Raw genomic sequence first — 13,115 nt, forward strand, 5'->3', positions numbered from 1 at the left:
TGGTATTACATCCCCACAAGACAATAAAATGTACAGATCTACTTCACCTCTGTGTTGGCGTAACTGCGGGAGGATAGGGGACACTTTGCACATATGGTGGGACTGCCCCAAACTAGCACCCCTATGGAATACCTGTTTCTAGGCACTATCTGGCCTAGGTATAACATTCCCCAAATCCCCTTCCAATGCTCTTCTTTACATTGGTATTCATGTCTTACCTAAACATCAGGCATACTTATGTATATACCTTTTAATAGCAACCAAATATACCTTTTAATAGCAACCAAAGCGGTAATAGCCAAGTCCTGGAAAAGTACAACCCCCCCAAAGCTGGCCCATGATACTAAACTTGATGGCGTACATCTACACAATGGAAAAAAGTATATTATACACCTTAAACAAATCATATTTTTTTAACTAACCTGGGCAGACTGGAATACACGTTATGACACTACCTGGTCACCTAATCTCACGACTAAACCATGACGCACATCTTTGGACTGGCTTTAAACACCTCTACTATGGCTGATTTCCTTCTCCTTCCCCCCTCTCATCATCCCATCCCTTCTTATTTCCCTTTTCCTATTTCTCCACACCTATACCAGAATGACTCAAGATGTTATCACTGTGTACAACATGTGTAAATATGGGTGATATCTGTTTACCATTTATATTGTTTATATACTTGAGTAGTAGGGGCCTGTGCACCCCACATATCTTTGTTCATGCTGATCTTTGTATTTGATTGTTACTTTTGCATTAATAAAAGTATTTGAAACTTAAAAAAAAACAAAAAAAAACACACAGTACTCTAAACAATACCCTGCAATATGCAATATCATCAAAAAATATCTCCCCATGCTTTATGGGGATAACGCATTAAAAGAAACAATAAAGAGAGGGTGTGGATTTGTTTATAAAAAGGGAAAGACCGTAGGGAATATCCTATTCCCTAGCCAGCTTAAAAGTAAATCAATGGAACAAGGAAGTGCATGGTTGCAAACATTTGAAACCTATAAATGTGGCAAAAATAGATGTAGAGCTTGTAGCTGCATTATTAAAAAAAAGAAGTTTAAGTCTTATGTAACAAATCAGGAATTTGATATTATAGGTTGTATTAACTGTAGTACAAACTATGTAATATATCTGATTGAATGTGAAGAACATAAAAAACAATACGTAGGGATGACTACCCGAGACGTAAGGATTAGATTTAGGGAGCACCTTTCTTATGTTGAAAATGAAGTGTCATGCTCTGCGTTGGCAAGACACTTCATTAAAGATCATAATCAAGATTTAAGGAAATTTAAATGGAACGCTATAGAAATGATCAAAAAAACACTAAGAGGAGGAGATAGGCTCAATCAACTGAAAAGACAAGAGGCATATTGGATCTTTAAGTTAAAAACACAAGTGCCCCTAGCATTTAATTCAGAACATGACATTATAAATTGTTGGTTCTAAATCCAGCTCCGATTATTGATTTAATTTGAACTGAAATATAATTCTAGGAGAACTAAGAGCCCCACAGTAATGGTAGCCCCAAATACATGATAATTTGTAATAAAACGGTTAGAAAGGAGCGCCAAAAGAGGCAAGGTCTGTTGGGGATAAATGTGATTTGGATGGTTTTGTGTAATGCTAGACCACAAGTGGGGATAACACTGTGTTAGCTGTTGGTATAGCACTATTACTTGACCACAAACGTGGTGATGGCACTATGTCAATGTGTAGACATAAATCGAGACATATGTGTGGCACACAATTCTAGGATAGTTTCATAAAGGTATCATAACTATTTAATACATATTACATAGGTAGACAGGGTCCAAGTGTAACATTAAAACATATGTTATATTAAAACAATTTAAAATTTAAAAATGCAGCTGGAACAGATAAAAATGAATCGTTAAATATCATAAGATGTGTCGCAAATGTATAAGCCTCACATTTAAGATGAGCGCTAAAATGGAGGCGTATGAACGCTAACAGATATACACTATTGCAGATAAGTTCTGTTGTAGCTATACAAGAAAAAAGGTAACAATTGGCATTGAAGGTAGTGGATCTTAGGTTATAATGATACACCTCTATGCGATTTGTAAGTGAGGGTAAAGTGGTAATAAAAACATTACTGATAACAATAATAAAAACGGAAATCAAAAAACTCAAGAAAATCAAAAGAATTGCAAAGTCAGTGATGTCTAGGTATGACTCCAAAAACTGTGATCCAAAAAAATGTAGAACAAAAGATACAAACAATCCAAAATAGTGCAGTCCAAAAAAGTGATAAAGGTATATAGAGATGAATAAATCCAAAAATAAATAATCCAAAAATATGAAAAGTATAAAAAAGCGACTAGTGTGTACACAAACTAGTGAAAGTGATCACAAAAAGAAACAATTTTTAAACATCTGAATAAAATCTTTAGTGTTTCTAGATGTGAAGTGTCTCTTTAGTTATAATTCAAACAGAAAAGGGTTATGTAGAGATGAAGAGAAAAAATGTAGAATAAAATTGAATCTGGGAAGTCCTCAAAATCTGTGAACAAAAGATAGTAACATAGTATAGTACTGTATGGAAATTCAATGATTCAAAGGAAAATAGCTCACCATATATTTGTCAATGCGTTTTGGCCCACAAAAGAGGCCTTTTTCAAGACTATTATATGGTGTAGGTGAGCAAAGACTTTTATACCCCTCTCTAACCAATCAGGTTAAACTTAGATTGCGCCAACATTTTTGCGCCAAAAATTCGCTACACCGGAAGTGGTAAACCGGATATGCTTGCCTATTGAACCGGATGTTGATGTGGTTCAATTATACATTTTTCCATTTTGACATGCTCCTGTTTACTCATATAAATTTCATGTAGGAACATAATCTTACATGTTCGTTCTCTGCGGCTTAGTTGCCCTGTCCAATTTTGGCAATTTGATGTGTCCGTGTTAGCCGATATCAAGTATTGAGTTGTATTTCCGGTGGGCGATTATACTCTACCGGATGTTGTGATTCCGTAAAACCAGAAGTCACAAGAACATAAACTTCCGGTGAAGTACCGAAAGTGGAGCCGATGTCTGCAATCTGGATTCTGGATTAATTTTTAGTGCGAGTGTAAAACTGATTGGTTAGAGTGTCAACTGGTACATCATAAATGTGTATGCATCTGAATGTTAACTTAATTTGGTCTATAGTATAAAATAGTGTTTAGGTAAAACAAGTCATATATTCCTTGTTACATGTCTGGTGCCATCTAACTTAGTGGTAAAAGTACTTAATCCTCAAAAGTACATGAAGTTACCCTATATTAAAAACTTATATTTTGAAAGGTAATAATTGGAATAAGGACAAAAAACACAAGTGCCCCTAGCATTTAATTCAGAACATGACATTATAAATTGTTGGTTCTAGAGCCAGCTCCGATTATTGATTTAATTTGAACTGATATATAATTCTAGGAGAACTAAGAGCCCCACAGTAATGGTAGCCCCAAATACATGATAAATCAAGTATAAGATCCACTAGGTCTATAGTACAAAATAAATAGGTTTATATAAGGTTAGAAGTCCCAATGTTATTGCCTTTGAACAAAGTATAACTACAGTCTTTAAATTGGTCTAAGGATTAATACTAATGCGATCTGTTTAAAAAACAAGACGACTTTTATTATCTCTATTTAAGATGCTAACAAAACATATGAGTTACTATAGGAAAAACTGTGACTATCTAAATAGTTAATTAAAATACAATACTAAAAATAGTATTTGAAATTGTAAAATGGTTTAAAGGAGATTTCATAAAACAATATGTAAAAAAGTGCTGAAAGCAAATTGGATATTAAAAACAAGCAAAATCAATAAAATAGGGAAAGAGTCATCTTAAGTAAACATGACTATTATATATTGTTGTTTAATAATAAGGTATTTATGGTATGAGAAAACATTGAAGTATAAGAAATTACATGACTATGTAGTCTCCGATATAAGGCTTATCCTTTTTTCTATAGATGAATACTCATATGATTATAGGGATAAGTTTACAGAGTTAGTTATATACTAACATGTTATATTTACATAAGATTGTTTTGTATAAACTATTGAGCAGATAAACAAGATGTGTCAGTAACAGTTAGGTAAATTGTTGAGTAAAGCTGTAAGAGTTAAGTGGGGGTGTGCTTATAACTCACCGGAGTAATATAAACTGAAAAATCAGCGGATATAGGAGGCGCTATAGAGCCGTAGGATATATAGATATAAATAAATGTAAAATTCACTGTATCGTGACCAGTTAAAAATCCCAAATTCCAATGACCCTTAAGGGATACGTTAAAATACTATTTATGTGCAAAATCTGTGATAAAAAATCGGTGATAATTAAAAATAAAGGAAAATATCTACGTATATATATATATATATATATATATATCGCACCGAGTTACGCAAATTTGTTTATGGGGGATTGGGAGCATAGGTTCCTCCGTTTTGCGGAGCTCGGTGCGAATCTCGTGCTTTTCAAATGATATATAGATGACATTTTGATCATCTGGCGGGGTAGTGAAGATTCCCTTAAAGAATTGTTCCAAACTATGAACAACAATGATAGGGGCTTAACTTTCACCTATGAAATTAGCAGGGAGTCAATTAATTTTTTAGATTTAGAGATAGTGGTAAATGAGGAGGAATTAATAACTAGAACGCACTTTAAACCAACGGACTCCAATAACTATATCCACGCAAACAGCTGTCACTTTTTTAAGTGGAAGGAAAATATACCGGTAGGACAATGCCTGAGAATTAGAAAGAATTGCACAAGAATTGAGGATTTTAATGAACAGGTAACAATATTGGAGGAAAGGTTTAAGGAAAGGGGCTATAAAGAAAATAATATAAAGAATGCTGTAACAAGGGCAAGGACCACCAACAGGGACTCACTGCTAGAATATAAAAGAAAGGAAGATCAAAGAAAGGATACATTGGATATACCATTTGTGAACACATATAGTGAGGATCATGTATTAATGAAGAAGATTCTGAGAAAGCACTGGCACTTGTTGAGAAATGACCCAGTTATTGGGGATAAATTGCCAGTTTACCCTAGGATAGTTTACAAAAAAACTAAGAACTTGAAATCGCTGCTAGCACCCAGTGAGTTTAGAAGGCAAGGAAAAAATAAAAATAAAAATAAAAAGGACTTGGATTTAAGGGGGGAAGAAGTCAGGGGTTTCTTTCCCTGTGCAACATGCAAAGCATGTAGATGTGGGTCAAAAAAGAAAAAGGTTCCAATTCCGGGCACGAATAGAGAGTTTACTATAAAGGACACCATAAGATGTAGTAATAAAGGGGTTGTGTATATGTTACAGTGCTCATGCAATCTGTTTTACATTGGAGAGACAACCAGAATGCTGAGGGATCGGATTAGGGAGCATATCTGGAACATAGAAAAGGGGAAATTTGAAACCCACCTATACACACATTTTAGAGAAATCTACATGAACAACATTAAAGAACTTAAATACTGGGGATTGTGTGTAGTGCGAAATAACTGGAGGGGGGGGGGACTTTGAAAATAGATTAGTCAAAAGGGAAGCAGAATTAATCTATGAGTTTAACACTTTGCATCCGTTGGGTTTGAATTCAGAGTTGGAATTAGCCCCCTTTTTAACTTAGGGATTTATTATCTTTAGTAGCCTACATTTTGGCATTTTTGGCTTTTTTCAGCGTTTTAGTTTAGAGTTCTTCCTTGTGGATCTTTAACCTAACATTTTAGAGAGTAATAACTAGTATTAAGATGTGGAGCAGGGAATCATTTAGAAAGGAATGTAGGGCTAGGTTTGTTTGAGCTAGGTTCTATTTATATTCTATGTGATTTTCATGTTTTAAATTTTAAATTTTATATGCATTAGTTGTTTTGGATGTCATCTAAAGTGGGATAAATCTTGGCCTTAGGCTGACCACGCAATATTTCATCAATATTTCATCTGAATTTTTCTATTTTCCCTGTTTGTTATGTATTTTCTCCTTATATTGTTTTATAAATTGTAGTCTTATGTATTATCACAATTGTATTGTTTTTAACGTTATTTGATTATATGGAAACGATTTTTTAAACACTAGAGATCTGGCTTGGGATTTGGTGTGAAAATTTACGAACAAAGAATGACATGTGAGGTGTTTTGATTCCCCCCCAGGAAACAGTTACCTGCGGAAAGGTGTTGTAGCAATAGCGAATCACCTGTGCAGAGAGTGGATTTAAGGGCAAAGGTTGCAGGAAGTAGCATCTTGAAAAAGACCCAGAAGGGGTTGAAACGCGTAGAGGACTTACCTGCTACTGTTTGCGATTATTTGGAGGACCGAAGCTGAAGTGAACTCTCTGTACCCTGGCGTACAGAGGACATCCTGTGGAAACAAACACTTGCGCAAGTGGTCACCTAGGATCCGGAACCGGGTGACGTCACTCACGGGATTTTCGCTGAGCAGACATCTAAAGGAGCAGCCGGAGTGTCGGGCCAGGTAAGGAGATCGCTGGCAGACACTTGTAAGAAGGTAGGAGAGCCTCCCGGCTAAGTTATAAATACTTGATTGCCTTTAACTAAGAGAACATTAAGGAAGGAGCTCTATACCATTGTGGGCTTTTATTTGTGACCAAATAAGACTGGGGATATAACGGCACCATTCAGAAACATTAACATTTATATCTTTGGATTTACAATAATTAAACCCACATTGTCATTCCGGACCATCTTCTTTGGGGGATCCCCTTGAACTACTAACACCAAGATTAGAACACAGTCATTATAGGTGTTCTCTGCCAGCCCCATTTGATTTGGGGAATCTGAGGGATTATGTATAGTGTGTATGTTTAACCGGTTTTACTTTATTTTATGTATGATTGATTGTTATATGGATTGTTTGTGTCAACCTTTTATGCAATGACTTATTAAATATCACATCTGTGTTTTACTAATTATTGTCACTTGATCATTGATTGCACTTTGATACTGCATTTATTTCACTTTGATTTTTCACTTGGATAAATTGTTTTTATATATATATATACGTAGATATTTTCCTTTATTTTTAATTATCACCGATTTTTTATCACAGATTTTGCACATAAATAGTATTTTAAAGTATCCCTTAAGGGTCATTGGAATTTTGGATTTTTAATTTTTTGAATGTTTTAACTGGTCACGATACAGTGAATTTTACATTTATTTATATCTATAGCGCCTCCTATATCCACTGATTTTACATTCTTAATTCTCTATTGTCTAGGGAGGAGACAATAACCTTTAGTGAGGCTAAGTAGGTTTTTGGTCTAGCGCTATACCCTATCCGTATCTGTCTAATATAAACTGCAGGAATTAGGACAGATGGCAAGGTCTATGATTACGGCACATTTGTTCAGCTGAAACGCGTAAGATCGCTGTTGTCTTGCACTATTATTATTTTGGAAATGCTTTGTTTTATTTAAGTCAATAAAGAAGATATTTTTACAGCAAAAGATCGCCTACACTGTTTGTTTAATTCTCCCCTATATACCAGCATAACCTAATATGTACCAATCAGAAAGCAGCAGCTATGCATATCAACCACATAGGTAACACCTGTGCACCATGCTGTCAGTATGGGCGATTGCGGATTACATCATCAGACCGCATCTGCCTGAGCATACATAAACGCTACCAGTTGTCATGGAGACAGACGTAGCAAACATGCGCACAGCTGTTACACAGAGAGCGAAGTGAACGCAGTGCCTCTGTCAGAATGATGAGACACCATAAATAAAGAAATCACCCAAATTAAGTGACTAAACATATATGAATATACTCTATCGAAAACCTAAAGAGAATATCAGAAGCACAACATAACGCAACAATTAATAGTGGATAAAACTACAGAATCTGGATTACCCTCTATACCCACATGGTATCAAGATAACTCCAGAGGAACATGTTGTTAAAGCATTGATATGTAAATTAACATAGGCACACTTATCAGGATGGAGGGCACAGAGCACCCCAGTGCCATGCCAAATTGGATGAATGAAGCAAAGAGGATGACTCCCAGACATGACTGGTTAGACCCTATAGCAGCAGCCAAAGTCTATATTCGTGTTTAGCCCACGGGGGTAACCATGTCCAGATCGAATATCCACTGAGCTTCAGTTCGTAATAATGTCAGTGCCCTGTTGCCTCCACGTCTTGGGCAAGGTACATGATCTATTAGCATGGTTCACAAGGAGGAGATAGGGTGGCCTACAGTCAGAAAATGATGGGCTACCGGCTGTTCTGAATGTCCTTTATCCAAAGCCTGGCGTATGACTGTCTTGTGATTGGCCAGCCGTTCCCTGAATGTAGTCACAGTCTTACCTATAATACAGAGAGCACGGGCAAATAATGGCATATACAACAAAGTCTGAGGTGCAAGTTAATCTGTGTTTAATAGAACATCTCTTGTTGGTGTGTGAGAGGCAAAACATATTGCCAGTAATAAGACTATTACAAGTCACACAATTTCCACAGCGAAAGCACCCAGGTTTGCCCTTAGTCAACCACATTTGCTTCTCATAACAGTGCGTGGGGTCATAAAAAACCAAAAGATCCCTCAAGTTGCTAGCTCTCTTGTATACCATTCGTGGAGTTGGAGAATCCAAGAAAGGAAGGCTTGTATCCTTTGAGATCACCATCCAATTATTCTTAATGGTATTAGCCACAGACTCCGATACTGGGAAGTAGGTGGTCAGAAAGTTCAACCGATATGATGTTTGTTCAGGTGTTTTCCTGGTTTTGTTTCTTGTGTCCACTCTCTGGCCGTGAGGCATTGTTGTTCAATCAAGGATATTGGGTACCCCCTCTGTAGGAATCTTTGAGCCATTTCGCTCAACTGCGTGTTCTTACGGGAGTCATCAGTATTGTTGCGGACGACCCGCAGGAGCTGTGAGTAGCTGACCCCACCTTTTTGAAATTTGAGATGAAAGCTAGTGTAATGAAGAGTAGAATTCTTATCAGTAGCTTTCTAAAATAGTGTGGTGTGTGGTCCGTACCCCTGCTGGGTTTGAACCTTAAAAATTTCTAGATCTCAAAAATGGACTTTATCTGTGTTGTGTTCCATTTTAAATCTAATAGTGGATTCAAGGCTATTGAGGATATATATATATATATATATAGAGAGAGAGAGAGAGAGAGGGAGAGAGAGAGAGAGAGAGAGAGAGAGAGAGCAAACCCCCCCCCCCCCCAATTTCCAACCCTTCCCTTCAAAAATAAGAGTTCTGTGACCTAAGACCAGGGTGACCATATACCCCTTAGGAGTAACATCAAGAAAGAAGAAAAATGAACCAGACCAATAGGCAGGATGATTTCCTTAATAGCCTATTTGTTTCAGATACTCCCCACCTATTACATATTTAATTAAGCTTATAACACTCCACAGTTCTGTCAAATTTTAACCATGTAAGTTTTGTTTACTATTTCCTTCTCATAATTAAAATATTTCCAACCTGGGGCGCGATCCGATATAGATCGAAGTTTGCGGCGCAAGCAAGGGAACCCGCGTCGCCCGCAGTTTCAGCTCGCAACTCGAGCTATCCCATATACTGCGCCGTCAGATGCTAACGTGCCGTAAGTCTCACAAACCAGCGATGTCCAGAAATCTGCGCAAGTACAAATTTCTGGCGTCGCCAGTGACTTACGGCATGTTAGAAACTGCCAGCGCCTACAAAACCTGACTAAAGTCTAAATCACCCGCACTGTCTAACACGCCTCCCTAACATAGCCCGACACGTCTAACCCTCTATCCGCTATCCCCCCTCACTATCCTAACAATAAAATATGTATTAACCCCTAAACCGCCGCTCCTGGAGCCCGCCGCCAGCTATATTAAATCTATAACCCCCTAAAGTGAGCCCCTAACACCGCCGCCATCTACCTTACCTACCCCCTAAAGTGAGCCCCTACCCCGCCGCTATTTTAAAATTATTAACCCCTAATCTAATCCCCCTACCCCGCCGCCATCTATATTAAATTATTTAACCCCTAAAATACTAAACTATCCCTACCACTAAACCTAAGTCTAACCCTACAAATAGCCCTGAAAAGGGCTTTTTGCGTGGCATTGCCCCAAAGTAACAGCTTTTTTGCTAGCCCTTAAAAGGGTTTTTTGCGGGGCATGCCCCAAAGTAACAGCTCTTTTGCCAGCCCTTAAAAGGGCTTTTGGCGGGGCTTTGTCACAAAGTAAACTGCTCTTTTGCCTACAATCTACATCCCCCTACACCGCGGCCACCTATAATAAATGTATTAACCCCTAATCTAATCCCCCTACACCGCCGCCAGCTATATTAACTATATTAACCCTAATTATATTAGGGTTAATATAGTTAATATAGTTATTATATATATATTAACTATATTAACCCTAATTATATTAGGGTTAATATAGTTAATATCGTTATTATAATATATATATATTAAGTATAATAACCCTATCTAACTCTAACATCCTAACTAAACTCTTATTAAAATAAATCTAATATTAATATTATTAATTAAAATATTCCTATTTAAATCTAAATACTTACCTATAAAATAAACCCTAAGATAGCTACAATGTAATTAATAATTACATTATAGCTATGTTAGGGCTTATATTTATTTTACAGGTAAATTGTTAATTATTTTAACTAGGTATAATAGCTATTAAATAGTTATTAACTATTTAAGAGCTACCTAGTTAAAATAATTACCCAATTACCTGTAAAATAAATCCTAACCTAAGTTACAAATACACCTACACCTTACTTCGCTCCTCCACCGCGGAGCATCCTTCCGGCACGACGACTTCCCGACGAATGAGGTTCCTTTAAATGACGTCATCCAAGATGGCGTCCGTCGAATTCCGATTGGCTGATAGGATTCTATCAGCCAATCGGAATTAAGGTAGAAAAATCTGATTGGCTGATTGAATCAGCCAATCAGATTCAAGTTCAATAGTGTTAGGTTTATTTAAGGGGGGTTTGGGTTAGATTAGGGGTATGTGGGTGGTGGGTTGTAATGTTGGGGGTGGTATTTTGTTTTTTTTTGCAGGCAAAAGAGCAGTTTTCTTTGGGGCATGCCCCCACAAAAGGCCCTTTTAAGGGCTGGTAAGGTAAAAGAGCTTTGAACTTGTTTTAATTTAGAATAGGGTAGGGAATTTTTTTATTTTGGGGGGCTTTATTATTTTATTAGGGGGCTTAGAATAGGTGTAATTAGCTTAAAAATCTTGTAATCTTTTTTTTATTTTTTGTAATTTAGTGTTTTTTTTTGTTTGTAATTTAGTTTAGTTTATTTAATTGTATTTTTAGATAGATATTTGTAGTTTATTTAATTTATTGATAGTGTAGGTGTATTTGTAACTTAGGTTAGGATTTATTTTACAGGTAATTGGGTAATTATTTTAACTAGGTAGCTCTTAAATAGTTAATAACTATTTAATAGCTATTATACCTAGTTAAAATAATTAACAATTTACCTGTAAAATAAATATAAACCCTAACATAGCTATAATGTAATTATTAATTACATTGTAGCTATCTTAGGGTTTATTTTATAGGTAAGTATTTAGATTTAAATAGGAATATTTTAGTTTATAATATGAATTAGATTTATTTAATAAGAATTTAGTTAGGGGTGTTAGGGTTAGATAGCGTTAATATAGTTTATATAAATACTATAGTAACTATATTAACTATATTAACCCTAATATAATTAGGGTTAATATAGTTAATATATATAATGTAATAACTATATTAACTATAATATACTTAGGGTTAATATAGATAATATAGCTGGCGGCGGGGTAGGTAGATTAAATTAGGGGTTAATACTTTTAATATAGATGGCGGCGGTGTAAGGGGTTCACATTAGGGGATAGATCAGTTAGATGGTGGCGGTTTTAGGGGTTCACATTAGGGGATAGATCAGTTAGATGGTGGCGGTTTTAGGGGCTCACAGTAGGGGGTTAGTTTATGTAGATGGCGGCGGTTTAGGGGTTAAATACTTTATTAGGGATTGCGGCGGGGGATCGCGGTTGACAGGGAGATAGACATTGCGCATGCGTTAGGTGTTAGGTTTATTTTAGAAGATCGCGGTTGACAGGGAGATAGACATTGCGCATGCGTTAGGTGTTAGGTTTATTTTAGCAGCCAGTTTAGGGAGTTACGGGGCTCCAATACTCAGCGTAAGGCTTCTTACGGCTGCTTTTTGTGGCAAGGTGAAAATGGAGTAAGATTTCTCCATTTTCGCCACGTAAGTCCTTACGCTGTATATTGGATACCAAATTGCGCGGGTTTGGTATACCTGCCTATGGCCCAAAAAACTACGGGCGACGGCAGAAATATACGCGCGTAACTTCTAGGTTACGCCATATATAGGATACCAAACCTGCGCAAATATTGGCGTCGCCGACTTTTGCGGGCGACGATTTTTATCGGATCGACCCCCTGGTCTTTAATCTATTAAGACTAAGGAGAAATCCCTATTAACCTTAAATATGGATGCAAATGGATTGTCCCATAAGTATCTTAATTATTAATTTAGCCTATAAGTTAACACGTGTCTAGTTTAGTTTCTAGGTTCCCACCACACCAACCTAAATATACTCCAAATGTCACTTGAGATATCAGGCCCTAAGCCAAAGCAAGATTATATATACATTTGACTCATTTACTTGAACTATCACAATTCTGTCGTATAGTATACATTAGAATATGGATTAACACTTCTTAAATTACGCTAAAGAAGAGAAAACTTTCTCCAAATAACTTCCAGCCTAAGGTAATACACAAATATACCAAACCCTACTCAGTGTGGGGTTAATTGTCTTTTGGGTCACTTATTTAAACTATCAGACTTTGACTTGTAACCTATCTGCAGGTACATAATAATATTAGTAAGATCTACACAAAGTGTTGGGTGACCCCATACCTTAGAGCTATCACACTTTTAGCATATATCATGCATGAGAATAGAAAATAGCAATTTCTAGGTTAAGCTGACAGGAATGTTCTGCAAGTAACCTCAAGAAATAAAGAAAAAAAATAAACAAATGTACTGACCCTTGGATAGAGTGCAGTTATTTTGG

This window comes from Bombina bombina, chromosome 2 (assembly GCF_027579735.1).
Source record: "Bombina bombina isolate aBomBom1 chromosome 2, aBomBom1.pri, whole genome shotgun sequence".
Taxonomy (NCBI): Eukaryota; Metazoa; Chordata; class Amphibia; order Anura; family Bombinatoridae; genus Bombina; species Bombina bombina.